Raw genomic sequence first — 12,977 nt, 5'->3', positions numbered from 1 at the left:
ACAATGGGGGCATATCCTAGCAATATGCCCTCATTGTCCATGATGAGACAACCCCTTTAAGGGCAATGTGAACGTGTGCCACCGGTGCTGTGCATTGGGGACTGCAATTTTGGGGCACTGTCCGTGTGGCCTGCGCTGACTGATGCATACCCATTCAACTTGAATGGGTCAGTGCTCCCTCTGCGGTCAGTAAAAGTGCCTAGTAGTGATTCCGTGGCCTTCCGCTCTGTGCCTCTACTCCATATCTTACGGATTGCGTAATATGATGCGCACACAGCGGGCTGCAATACGGGCACAGCCGGCACACGGTTGTGTGCATGAGCCCTTACTGATTCATCCACTTTGAAAGGAAGGCTGGGATTGGCATCATTAGCTGGTACAGATGGGTCTTTAACTATACCTCTGAAATGCTGACACAGAAGGTGTGAGTCAACATGACGTGCTGCAGTATTTACCGCCACTTGAATATTTCCAGACATTCTTACATATTAATTCTCACAGTTTTTTGCTGGCATTATATAACTCTTATATAATTTCACACTATCCTCCGAAAAATTTCATAAAAAATCTGTAGCAGCACTAAGGCTCTGTTCACATCTGGTTTGGATCCTGGTCAGAGGAGGACAGAGGGCAGCAGCGACAAGATCTGTGTCCTGGACCATAGAGGTGGCAAGATGATCTCAGCCGAATGTTTGGGAAAGTGGTCAACACATCGACCACAGGACAGAATTCTATAATACTTTAGCTGCCCCCGCAGCGGGCTTCTCTGAGTTGGGAATAAGGGTTTCCCTCGTTGTGTAACCTTTTCTTTTCTTTTTCTTTTTTTAAAACCAAAAATTGGAATGGGTTTTAAATAGTTAGACATTCTCACTGTACACGTAAGATGGAAAACAAAGCAAATAGTACTCCAAAGCGTCCACATTTAGTTTTTGTCTACAGCTCCTATGCAGATGTATGCATCTCTATGGTAACAGACTACAAACAAACCCTGTGTAGTTTAGGCCCCCTTCACACAACCATATTTGTTGGTATGCCTCCGATCCACATTCTTTGCGGATCAGATGCAGACTTATTCATTTCAATAGGACCGAAAAAAATGCAGACGGCACACTGTGTGCTGTCCACATCTGTATGTCCGTTCCACCCAAAAAATATGTCCTATTGTCCTTTCTGTGTTGCACTGGGAGCCCATCGGGGCAGGTGAAGCCAAGTATGCTTCCCTTCGCAGGTCTGCTCAGGAGGCAAGGAGGTGGTTTGCTTAACCCTCTTCGCCCCCCCCCCCCTAAAAAAAAAAAAAAAGCGTACAATCCCTTTAATTTTAATGACGACAAGCAGAGATCTTGAAAAATTGCAGTTGATACAAAAAGTATATAAGGAAGTTTTTTTTTTTCAGAAACCAGAATACCCCTTTAACATAAGCATATTTATTGAAAAGGATTAGAGATGAGCAACGTTATCAGAAATTCGATTTGACTGCTCTGCCAAAGTTCTTGACAAATTACTTTTGTTATAAATTGCATTCCTTTGTATGTAGTGGACTCAATCACTGGGAACAGCGATTGCTCTTGCCCCCCTATTGAACCCCTTAGGTGCCACGCTTAATGTTGAACGCAGCATCTAACAGTCACGTTGAGGCCTTTTAGGGATTAAAAGCCAAAAAAAACGCAAACTTCCCTCATCCATTTGCTCGAGAGGCCATAGTGGCCAACTTAATTGAAAAAAACGTGTCAAACCTTGTGTGCGCTGACGTGATGATCACCATGTCATTAGGCTCGCCGGACGTGCTGGCGTCGCCGCGAGCAAATAGATAAGAGTATGTTTGTTTGTTTGTTTTTTTGTTTTTTTCCCAACCATTTCAGTAAAAATGTATTCATTACCACAAAGCGTGAGGAAATTCAGCTTTTGGACGAATCATATTTTTCCTGAAATTCGGATCGAAGTCAACTTCGATTCGCTCAACACCACAAAGGATGGACAGTGGACCCAAACGAAAGGTACTCCGCCGAAATATCACATGCACATGACTTTTATAACTGCGAAACTGCTAGACGGCGTTTTTGACAGAAGAATACAACTCAAGGATGTGTGTTTCCCGGTCCGATATTTCATGGACACGCTTTTTGCTGGTTAATTAATGTTTATTTTAAGGGGTTACTGTTGATAATTCCAGATCAGCACAATTAATACATCTGTTCCTTGAAATCCACCTCAGTCCTTCAGGGTTCAGTGAGATTAGGTGCGGTGCAGACAGCAGCAGGGTGAGCGCTCCAGGCATTAATGCAATTAGTCTGAGGAGGCTGGTTACAGTAATAGGCGGCCCTCGCAGGTATCACGTTGCTGCAGACAGTTTATTCAATCTCCACTCAAGAACAACGGGATCTCACTGCTCCACCTTAACCCCTTGCGCCCCGGCAGAAGTTTCCACGTACAAGAGGAGGGCTTCTCCTCCACTGGATATGTGGCCGCGCTCTCTGGCGGTATTCCAGGTGTTGTATAACCCGTTTCTGAGGCGTTTCATCCTGGCTTTCTGTAATATAAGCTGTGGTAGTGGAAACTGTGGAGGGTAATTTGTACTTACTCAGTAGACTCGCTTCTGTCAATAAATAGACGGATAATTTTTTCGTTTTAGTTAATGAGGAGGCGACTGGGGAACAGTGCGATGTGTGTTGATGCAGATGCCGACAAGATTATTCTTCCGGTGTAACACGTTATGTGGTGGAGCTTTTAGTGCTTGTTATTCGCATAGTGCTGCTGGGAAATAGCATGTTCAAATAGCGTTTTGGTAAATTGCATTTTAGGAATTTCTTTTAGTTGGGTTCGCATGGAGCTTTATTATTTTTTGGGCTTTCTTAGGGTACTTTCACACTAGCGTTTTTCTTTTCCGGCATAGAGTCACAGGGTCTCTATACCGGAAAAGAACTGATCAGGCATATCCCCATGCATTCTGAATGGAGAGTTATCCGTTCAGGATGTCTTCAGTTCAGTCGTTTTGACTGATCAGGCAAAAGATAAAACCGTAGCATGCTACGGTTTTATCTCCGGCGAAAAAAACGAAAGACTTCCCCATAGGAATGTATTAGTGCCGGATCTGGCATTCAAAATACCGGAATGCGGGATCCATCCTTCCGGCCTGCGCATGCGCAGACCGGTAAAAATGTTGAAAAAAAATACAAGACGGATCCGTCTGTCCGCATGACAAGCGGAGAGACAGATCCGTTCTTGCAATGCATTTGTGAGAAGGATCCACATCCGGATCCGTCTCACAAATGCTTTCAGTCACATCCAAATCGGCAGATCACACTGACGACGGAACTGCCCGCCGGATCACACTGCCGCAAGTGTGAAAGTAGCCTTAGGCTGAGTTCACACGGGTGAGATTTCCGCTCGGGTGCAATGCGGGAGGTGAACGCATTGCACCCGCACTGAATCCGGACCCATTCATTTCTATGGGGCTGTTCACATGAGCTGTGATTTTCACGCATCACTTATGCGTTGCGTGAAAATCACAGCATGTTCTATATTGTGCTTTTATCACGCAACGCAGGCCCCATAGAAGTGAATGGGACTGAGTGAAAATCGCAAGCATCCGCAAGCAAGTGCATGGTTGCTAGGTGACAGTCTATTCACTGTATTATTTTCCCTTATGACATGGTTATAATGGAAAATAATAACATCTACACAACACCGAACCCAAACCTGAACTTCTGTGAAGAAGTTCGGGTCTGGGTACCACAGTCGGTTTTTTATCACGCGCGTGCAAAACACATTGCACCCGCGCGATAAAAACTGAACATCGGAACGCAATCGCAGTCAAAACTGACTGCGATTGCGTACCTACTCGCGCGGGTTTGCCGCAATACACCGGGACGCATCCGGACCTAGAGCGGCTATCTGGCTCGGGCGTTGCCAAATGTTTCCCGGAATGCCCACCAATCCCATTCACAACAATGGGGTCCGGTGGAGATCCGGTTGCTACCCGGCAAATGTGCACGCAGCAGTATTTGTTCGGCCGAATCCCGACATATTTGCTGGGTAGTGGCTAGATCTCTGCCAGATCCTATTTTAAGCAATGGGGCCGGTGGGCATTTCAGTAACATCCAACAATGCTGGATCTAGAGAGCTGCAGAAGGCTGTTCTCTGCCAGAACTAATGCCTCCAGTGTGACACAGGCCTAAAAAGATGATCAGATCTCAACCTTAGGCTTTTGTCCCACATTTAACATATATGTTGGGGGAAAAAAAAGATGCAAAAGCGCAGTCCAGCAAAAAAAATAGACTTTAAATTACACATGTTTTTTTTGCTACAAAGAAGCTCTATGGTGACAGATGCCAGTGTATGGCATCCGTCTAACGTACACTTGTTTATATGTTAAACGTAGGACAAAAACAGAGTTTTTTTTTTATTTAAATAAAAGCACACCATGCAGAAGGTTTGGTGTTTTTCATGGGGTTTTTCACCATAGAGTCGCCAATATACGGTAACTACAAGGATGCCATTCTCGGACAGACACATTGGACAATTTCATTGGCCACCAAATGACCTGTCACTGCAGCTTTAAATTGTGGCAGTACTTGGAGAAAAGCCACACAGCAGGCAAAGTGGTCAAAACTGATCCCAGTGTTGTTAGTCTGGTAATACACATTACAGGTCCTTCTAAAAAAATTAGCATATTGTTATAAAGTTCATTATTTTCTGTAATGTACTGATAAACATTAGACTTTCATATATTTTAGATTCATTACACACCAACTGAAGTAGTTCAAGCCTTTTATTGTTTTAATATTGATGATTTTGGCATACAGCTCATGAAAACCCAAAATTCCTATCTAAAAAAATTAGCATATCATGAAAAGGTTCTCTAAACGAGCTATTAACTTAATCATCTGAATTAACTAATTAACTCTAAACACCTGCAAAAGATTCCTGAGGCTTTTAAAAACTCCCAGCCTGGTTCATTACTCAAAACCGCAATCATGGGTAAGACTGCCGACCTGACTGCTGTCCAGAAGGCCATCATTGACACCCTCAAGCAAGAGGGTAAGACACAGAAAGAAATTTCTGAACGAATAGGCTGTTCCCAGAGTGCTGTATCAAGGCACCTCTGTGGGAAGGAAAAAGTGTGGCAGAAAACGCTGCACAACGAGAAGAGGTGACCGGACCCTGAGGAAGATTGTGGAGAAGGACCGATTCCAGACCTTGGGGGACCTGCGGAAGCAGTGGACTGAGTCTGGAGTAGAAACATCCAGAGCCACCGTGTACAGGCGTGTGCAGGAAATGGGCTACAGGTGCCGCATTCCCCAGGTCAAGCCACTTTTGAACCAGAAACAGCGTCAGAAGCGCCTGACCTGGGCTACAGAGAAGCAGCACTGGACTGTTGCATGTCATTCGGAAATCAAGGTGCCAGAGTCTGGAGGAAGACTGGGGAGAGGGAAATGCCAAAATGCCTGAAGTCCAGTGTCAAGTACCCACAGTCAGTGATGGTCTGGGGTGCCATGTCAGCTGCTGGTGTTGGTCCACCGTGTTTTATCAAGGGCAGGGTCAATGCAGCTAGCTATCAGGAGATTTTGGAGCACTTCATGCTTCCATCTGCTGAAAAGCTTTATGGAGATGAAGATTTCATTTTTCAGCACGACCTGGCACCTGCTCACAGTGCCAAAACCACTGGTAAATGGTTTACTGACCATGGTATTACTGTGCTCAATTGGCCTGCCAACTCTCCTGACCTGAACCCCATAGAGAATCTGTGGGATATTGGGAAGAGAAAGTTGAGAGACACAAGACCCAACACTCTGGATGAGCTTAAGGCCGCTATGGAAGCATCCTGGGCCTCCATAACACCTCAGCAGTGCCACAGGCTGATTGCCTCCATGCCACGCCGCATTGAAGCAGTCATTTCTGCAAAAGGATTCCCCACCAAGTATTGAGTGCGTAACTGAACATAATTATTTGAAGGTTGACTTTTTTTGTATTAAAAACACTTTTCTTTTATTGGTCGGATGAAATATGCTAATTTTTTTAGCTGTATGCCAAAATCATCAATATTAAAACAATAAAAGGCTTGAACTACTTCAGTTGTGTGTAATGAATCTAAAATATATGAAAGTCTAATGTTTATCAGTACATTACAGAAAATAATGAACTTTATCACAATATGCTAATTATTTGAGAAGGACCTGTATATAGTGAGTGTTTGGCCAACAGCTATGTCTCCCGACCCCCCCCCCACACACACACTCCTTTCCTCCATACACATTCATGCTTGGCTCAGCTGAGCATGCATGTGTTCTGGACAGGGAGAGGAGAAAAGCCACTTCAGACACCTCTAGTATAGGCGGATCTCTGGGAGAATAAAAGGATTGGCCAACTGAGACCCAACAGCCTGCTCCTTATGTCCCCTAGCATCTGTTGTTTGGGACATCCAGGAGGTCCCCATACACATTAGATGGTCATCTGGTCCTGCCAAAACCATTTAGTTCAGCCAACATTTATCTGACCTGTTTGGTCAGCCTAGTGCTTATAAATGTGCACATCAGTGTAGAAGGATAAGAGACAGCATTGGGATATTTTCTCATCATGGACATTATTGGGTTGTCTCACTTCAGCACATGGCGTTTATCATGTAGAGACAGTTAATACAAGGCACTTACTAATGCATTGTGGTTGTCCATATTGCCTCCTTTGCTGGCTTGATTCAGGAGCTCCGTACAGTATAATAATGTATTGGCTCGGATGAGCTGGTGACTTCGCATAAAAACTTCATAAATTTGTACTGTAAAAAAACATTTCCCAAACTTGGGTTCAGTTCCAAATGGTACCCTGGGACCGAACCAGAGTTTGGGAAATGTTTTTTTACAGTACAAATTAATTTAGGAAGTTATTACGTGAAGTCTTGCAAGACTTCGCGAACCAATAACTTCGGCTCATCGGAGCCAATACATTCTAATGCTGTACGGAACTCCTGCATCCCTAATGGACACCTTTTGGGGGCATTTATTTATTTATTTTTTCGCATTCTGCTTCTCTTGGGCTAAAAAACATTTCCCAATTAAGAGAGCGCACTGTGTGACCGCTTCTCTCTCTCTCTTTTTAAGGCATTTGGGGAGGGGGGTGTCATTTATTATTTAAAGTACGCCACTTTTTGATATACTTCTGTCATAGATTTGGTTGCAAAGGGGATTTGTGGCTGACTTTTTCCTTCTCACGCCACTTTTCCAAGGTGGTTGAAAAAGGGGGCAGGCAGGTATCATTTATCTTCTTCTATACTGTTTCTGGTGTACAAAATTGACTTAAAGAGGACCTGTCGCCTCTCCTGACATGCCTGTTTTAATAGCTTCATGCATTCCCCACGTACTAACAATTCTGGAGCATCTATTCCTATGGCTCTATGTTGTGCCGTTCCTGTATTATTTCATCTAAAAGTTATGGATGAATTACTAGCAGTCTGCAGTAAGGGTACTGGGGGGGGAGTACCTGCACAGTCTCGCTGTATCCAATCAGTGCTGCCATTGTCAGACTGGTACAGGTACCCCCCGCCCCCCCAACTAGTTACCTCCCCTCTGTACCCTTACTGCAGACTGCTAGTAATGTATTCATAACTTCTAGATGAAATAATAAAGGAACGGCACAACATAGAGCCATAAGAATAGAGGCTCCAGAATTGTTATTGCACGGGGAATGCATGAAGCTATTAAAGCAGGCATGTCAGGAGCAGTGAAAGGTCCTCTTTGAATCTACGCCAGCAAGGGAGCTGGCGCAGATTTAAGCAAGTCACACGGCCAGCGCCTCTGCATAACTTGGGTGCATTGAGCAACAGCACGGGGTTATTAAGCCCAGCGTCTAAAACGTTGGTCTTAATAAATGGCCCCATTGATTTGTATATTTGGTGAGCTGAACAGATGCCATAAGTGTCCTTTTGGTATGTACCAGGTATGTGTTGCAATACCTTTTCCCCCTCTCTTCTGGTATAGCTTAGGTTGCTGCTGTTTCCTGTACTGTTGACCACCATTAAAAAATGTATGTGTACAAACAGTGCCGTATGTACCAAACATGAAAAAATGTGTGAACAGGGCCGTATTCTGTCCTAGATTCCTATGACTGCAGTGTGATGATCCGACTCAGTTGCTTTCCATATAGTTTACAGTTTTGAAGATAAAAAGCTGATCCCTAGAGATGATCCCGAGCAGGAAATGCTGTGCTGTAAAGCTACTTTTTCCCGGGTTCATCTCGTACAATTGATTTCTTAATTGCCCTGCGACTAACAACTGCAAAAAAAATAAAAATCCATTGAGCGTGTGCCTTCTGACTATTTGTTGCAGGTCGGTAGGTGCATTCGGAAGTCTGGGGCCTGAGAAGCGCTCACAGCATTTCATTATCACATTTGCAGAATTATCCTCCATGGCAATAGCAATCTGAAGGAAATTTGCAGCGAACCGTAGAGCTGTACACCTGAGCGGATTCTACTCCGTATCCGTTCACACTAACATTAACTGATTTATTCTTCTTTTTTTCTCTTTTCATTGTTAGCAGTCTAAGTCTGGGGCATTATACTTAATAGCACTAATGACTAATGTTGGTATAAAAAAAAAAATCCAGAAAAGAAATTAAGAAATCCATAACACGCGGGATTGTCACATCAGGGATCCAATTAAAATTATCATTTAAAAAAAAATATATATTTATTGTTTTACTAATGTAAACTTGTGGGTTATAGGAGAAAGAAAATTAACAAGATTTAATGGACTGAGCGACCATTAATTTTAATTTATTAATTTATTAGCAGCAGTTATTTGTACGTAACAGGAGAGAGATGTCATTATTCTGCTTGAACTGCTCACTGATACAAACCGCATCATGGAGCGCTTGGTTTAAATTGAAATCAGTTCGTATTCCCCTTGGTTTCTTCTGTAATATGCGCTTGTATTAAACAATCTGAGCTGCGCTGTAAGTACCCGCTCTCAGCTGCACTCTTGGAGAGTGGCGTCTTAACCCCCTCACACGGGTGGCAGTGCCGAGAAACATTACTTTTTGCTACGCTCACTTATAGTTAATTAAAAATGCACCTATTCTATTATAATGAGACTGTCTGGAGCCGGTTTGGCCACAGGGACGAATTGATAGTGGTTTCCTTGGCTGGGACCTTAGGGGAGGGGATGATGATGTATGTAATGTATCCCCCCCCCCCCAGTAAATATAAGTCCGCACCAGACATGTCAGTTTTTAGTAAATAATTGTATGATAAGTTCGCATTTTCTCCCCATTTCTAATATGTTTGCATTTTCGTCCACAGGGGGACAGTGAATGATGGTAATGCTTGTATAGTGCTGCCATCCCTCTGTCCTTCCTCCTACAAATCTATAAATGCATTGACGATTGGGTGGTGCCAGTTGAGGATGTGCCCCCGCTCAGTCCGATACTATCCAGTCGCTGCTGCCAGTCGCTGTGTGTTGTATCGCCTAGTTGTCAATTCATAAATTTATAGGAGGAAAAACAGAGGAACAGCGTAAGGCTACTTTCACACTAGCGTTCGATCGGATCCGTTCTGAACGGATCCGCTCATATTAATGCAGACGGAGGCTCCGTTCAGAACGGATCCGTCTGCACTATATTGGCAAAAAATGGCTAAGTGTGAAATTAGCCTGAGCGGATCCGTCCCAACTTTTACATTGAAAGTCAATGGGGGACGGATCCGTTTGAAGATTGAGCCATATTGTGGCATCTTCAAACGGATCCGTCCCCATTGACTTACATTGTAAGTCTGGACGGATCCGCACGCCTCCGCACTGCCAGGCGGACACCCGAACGCTGCAAGCAGTGTTCAGGTGTCCGCCTGCTGAGCGGAGCGGAGGCTGAACGCCGCCAGACTGATGCAGTCTGAGCGGATCCGCATCCATTCAGACTGCATCAGGGCTGGACGGAAGCGTTCGGGTCCGCTTGTGAGCCCCTTCAAACGGAGCTCACGAGCGGACAGCCGAACGCTAGTGTGAAACTAGCCTAACACAGAGCTAGTAGAAAAGGTGTTACATGGTGGTTATTTCATGGAGAATACAAGTATTCTTTTTTTAAATTGGCACATTAGGAGAGGTGACAAATCCTTTTTAAAGGGGGTTGTCCGGTGTCCTATGAGGTCCGACTCCCGGCACCCCCGCCGATCAGCTGTTTGAAGAGAACGCAGCGCTTGCACGAGCGCTGTGTCCTCCTCTCTGTTTACCTGCATCTGCGAGCAGGTGTAATTACAGATGCTCCATCCCATTCACTTCAGTGGGAAGGAGCAGTTACACTCCCGTCTGCTCCTTCCAACGTCGAGCAGGTAAACAGTGAAGAGAAGGGAGCGCTCGGAGGGGGTGCCGCGAGTCTGACCTCTGCCAAGCTGATATTGATGACCTATCCAGAGGAAACCGAAGAACCCCTTTAAGGCTGGCATCATAGACATTTGGTTTCCCACTGGAGTGGAACTCATACCAGAAGTCATCCCATAATGTTCTGTGGGATCGTGTATAACCTCCGATTCATCAGCTTTGATGCCGATGTAAAAGTGCAGGAAAAACTTAGAATGCAGCATTTTTCTGTCTTTATATTAACTAACTCTAACGTAAACCGACTGGCCGACACAAATGATAAGTGAAAGCCCGGTCTAAGGCCTCAGGCAAACCACCGTATTTTCTGGTCTGCATCTGCTGTTCAGACGCGAACCCTTTCATTTCTATGGTTCCGCAAAGAATGAGGACAGCACACCAAAGTCATCCGTGTGCTGTTTTCATCCGTGCAGCCTTTCTGCTAATTATAGGACATGTCCTGTTCTTGTCCATTTTACAGACAAGAACAGGCAGTTCTATAATAGGGACCGAGAAAAGTGCAGGATGCTCATGGCCAGTATCCGCATTTTGCAGATCTGTGGTTTGCAGACAGGTTGTGCATGAGGCGTTACTTGTTGTCTCCTTTCAAAATGTTACATTCAGTTTCTAGTAAAGCTGCCACAGTAGTGGTCACTCCACTCACCTTTTCTAGTCTAGAATGGGGGCATTCACACGACCATATCCTTTTTTCGGTCCACAAATTGCAGATCAGAAAACATGGATATCGGCCTTGTGCATTATGCATTTTGTGGATCAGCACTAGGGATGAGCATCACCACAAGATGTCAACCATTGGTGAGCCTCAAAAACAGGAAGACCAGATTAGAGTTTGCCAAACGACATCTAAAAAAGCCTTCACAGTTCTGGAACAACATCCTATGGACAGATAAGACCAAGATCAACTTGTACCAGAGTGATGGGAAGAGAAGAGTATGGAGAAGGAAAGTAACTGCTCATGATCCTAAGCATACCACCTCATCAGTGAAGCATGGTGGTGGTAGTGTCATGGCGTGGGCATGTATGGCTGCCAATGGAACTGGTTCTCTTGTATTTATTGATGATGTGACTGCTGACAAAAGCAGCAGGATGAATTCTGAAGTGTTTCGGGCAATATTATCTGCTCATATTCAGCCAAACGCCTCAGAACTCATTGGACGGCACTTCACAGTGTAGATGGACAATGGCCCAAAGCATACTGCAAAAGCAACCAAAGAGTTTTTTAAGGGAAAGAAGTGGAATATTATGCAATGGCCAAGTCCATCACCTGACCTGAATCCGATTGAGCATGCATTTCACTTGCTGAAGACAAAACTGAAGGGAAAATGCCCCAAGAACAAGCAGGAACTGAAGACAGTTGCAGTAGAGGACTGGCAGAGCATCACCAGGGATGAAACCCAGCGTCTGGTGATGTCCATGCGTTCCAGACTTCAGGCTGTAATTGACTGCAAAGGATTTGCAACCAAGTATTAAAAAGTGAAAGTTTGATTTATGACTATTCTGTCCCATTACTTTTGGTCCCTTAACAAGTGGGAGGCACATATGCAAACTGTTGTAATTCCTACACCGTTCAGCTGATTTGGATGTAAATACCCTCAAATGAAAGCTGACAGTCTGCAGGTAAAGCACATCTTGTTGGTTCGTTTCAAATCCATTGTGGTGGTGTATAGAGACAAAAACAGCCTACACGTATCAGCCTACAGCAGGGCATTGTGGGAGTTGTAGTTTTATAACAGCTGGAGGGCCGCAGTTTGAGGATGTCTGGTCTAGACGGTAGGAAACTGATGTGGTCCTTTTAAGAGGCACTTGACTCAGTTTCCGGACCATTACAAGGATGTTTTTAAGGTTTGTTTATTCTCCTTAAATTAAGCCAAGGGAATTCTCTAAGAAAAAAAAGGAAAAGCTGCCCTGGCAACAATAAGGTGGTATAGGGGCGAAGAACTTAAATGGCCTAGTTCACAATGTGGGAAATTGGAATGTAGACAAAAGGCAAGACGCAGTACCTCATGCAGGAGCCAACAAGATGGATGCAAGGTGTTTTAAAGAATAACACGTCTTGTATTAAAGGGAACCTGTCACCGGGATTTTGGGTATAGAGCCGAGGACATGGGCTGCTAGATGGCCTCTAGCACATCCGCAATACCCAGTCCCCATAGCTCTGTGTGCTTTTATTGTGTAAAAAAAAAACGATTTGATACATATGCAAATTAACCTGAGATGAGTCAGAGCTTGAAAAATATGACTCTTCTCTGGTCACACAAGTAAGATATGACTCTTATGTTAATTTGCATATGTATCAAATCATTTTTTTTACACAATAAAAGCACACAGAGCTATGGGGACTGGGTATTGCGGATGTGCTAGCGGCCATCTAGCAATCCATGTCCTCAGCTCTATACCCAAAATCCCGGTGACAGGTTCCCTTTAAACATTTTAAGACTGTCAGAGTTTTAACTTGTTGGGTTGACCAGGCTGGAAGTGACGGTATGTATGGGAACCCCCTGTAAAAAGTGTGGTCCCTACTCTAAAAATAGGTCCACACAATGACAGTAAAGAAATTAACTTCACATTAAAGCACTTTGTTCAGTGTATATATACATTCAAGAAGCTAAAAACCAAAGCTGACCA

General features: G+C 44.3%; 1 protein-coding gene across 2 annotated transcripts in view; it reads left to right on the top strand.

The window, feature by feature from the left end:
- Window positions 1–12,977, top strand: part of SMAD3 (SMAD family member 3) — a 102,504-nt gene that overhangs the window by 21,213 nt on the left and 68,314 nt on the right. Inside the window, exon 1 of one of the 2 annotated variants that reach the window (XM_044279375.1) lies at window positions 2,350–2,486. The exons of the other annotated variant lie outside the window; for it this stretch is intronic. The gene's annotated coding sequence lies outside the window, so the exon portion shown is untranslated. Of the gene's footprint in view, window positions 1–2,349; window positions 2,487–12,977 lie in introns of those variants that run through there. 2 annotated transcript variants of the gene reach the window in all.

This window comes from Bufo gargarizans, chromosome 2, assembly GCF_014858855.1.
Source record: "Bufo gargarizans isolate SCDJY-AF-19 chromosome 2, ASM1485885v1, whole genome shotgun sequence".
Lineage (NCBI taxonomy): Eukaryota > Metazoa > Chordata > Amphibia > Anura > Bufonidae > Bufo > Bufo gargarizans.
Note: the sequence above shows the minus strand (reverse complement) of the source record. Positions and strands in the feature narration are given on the sequence as shown.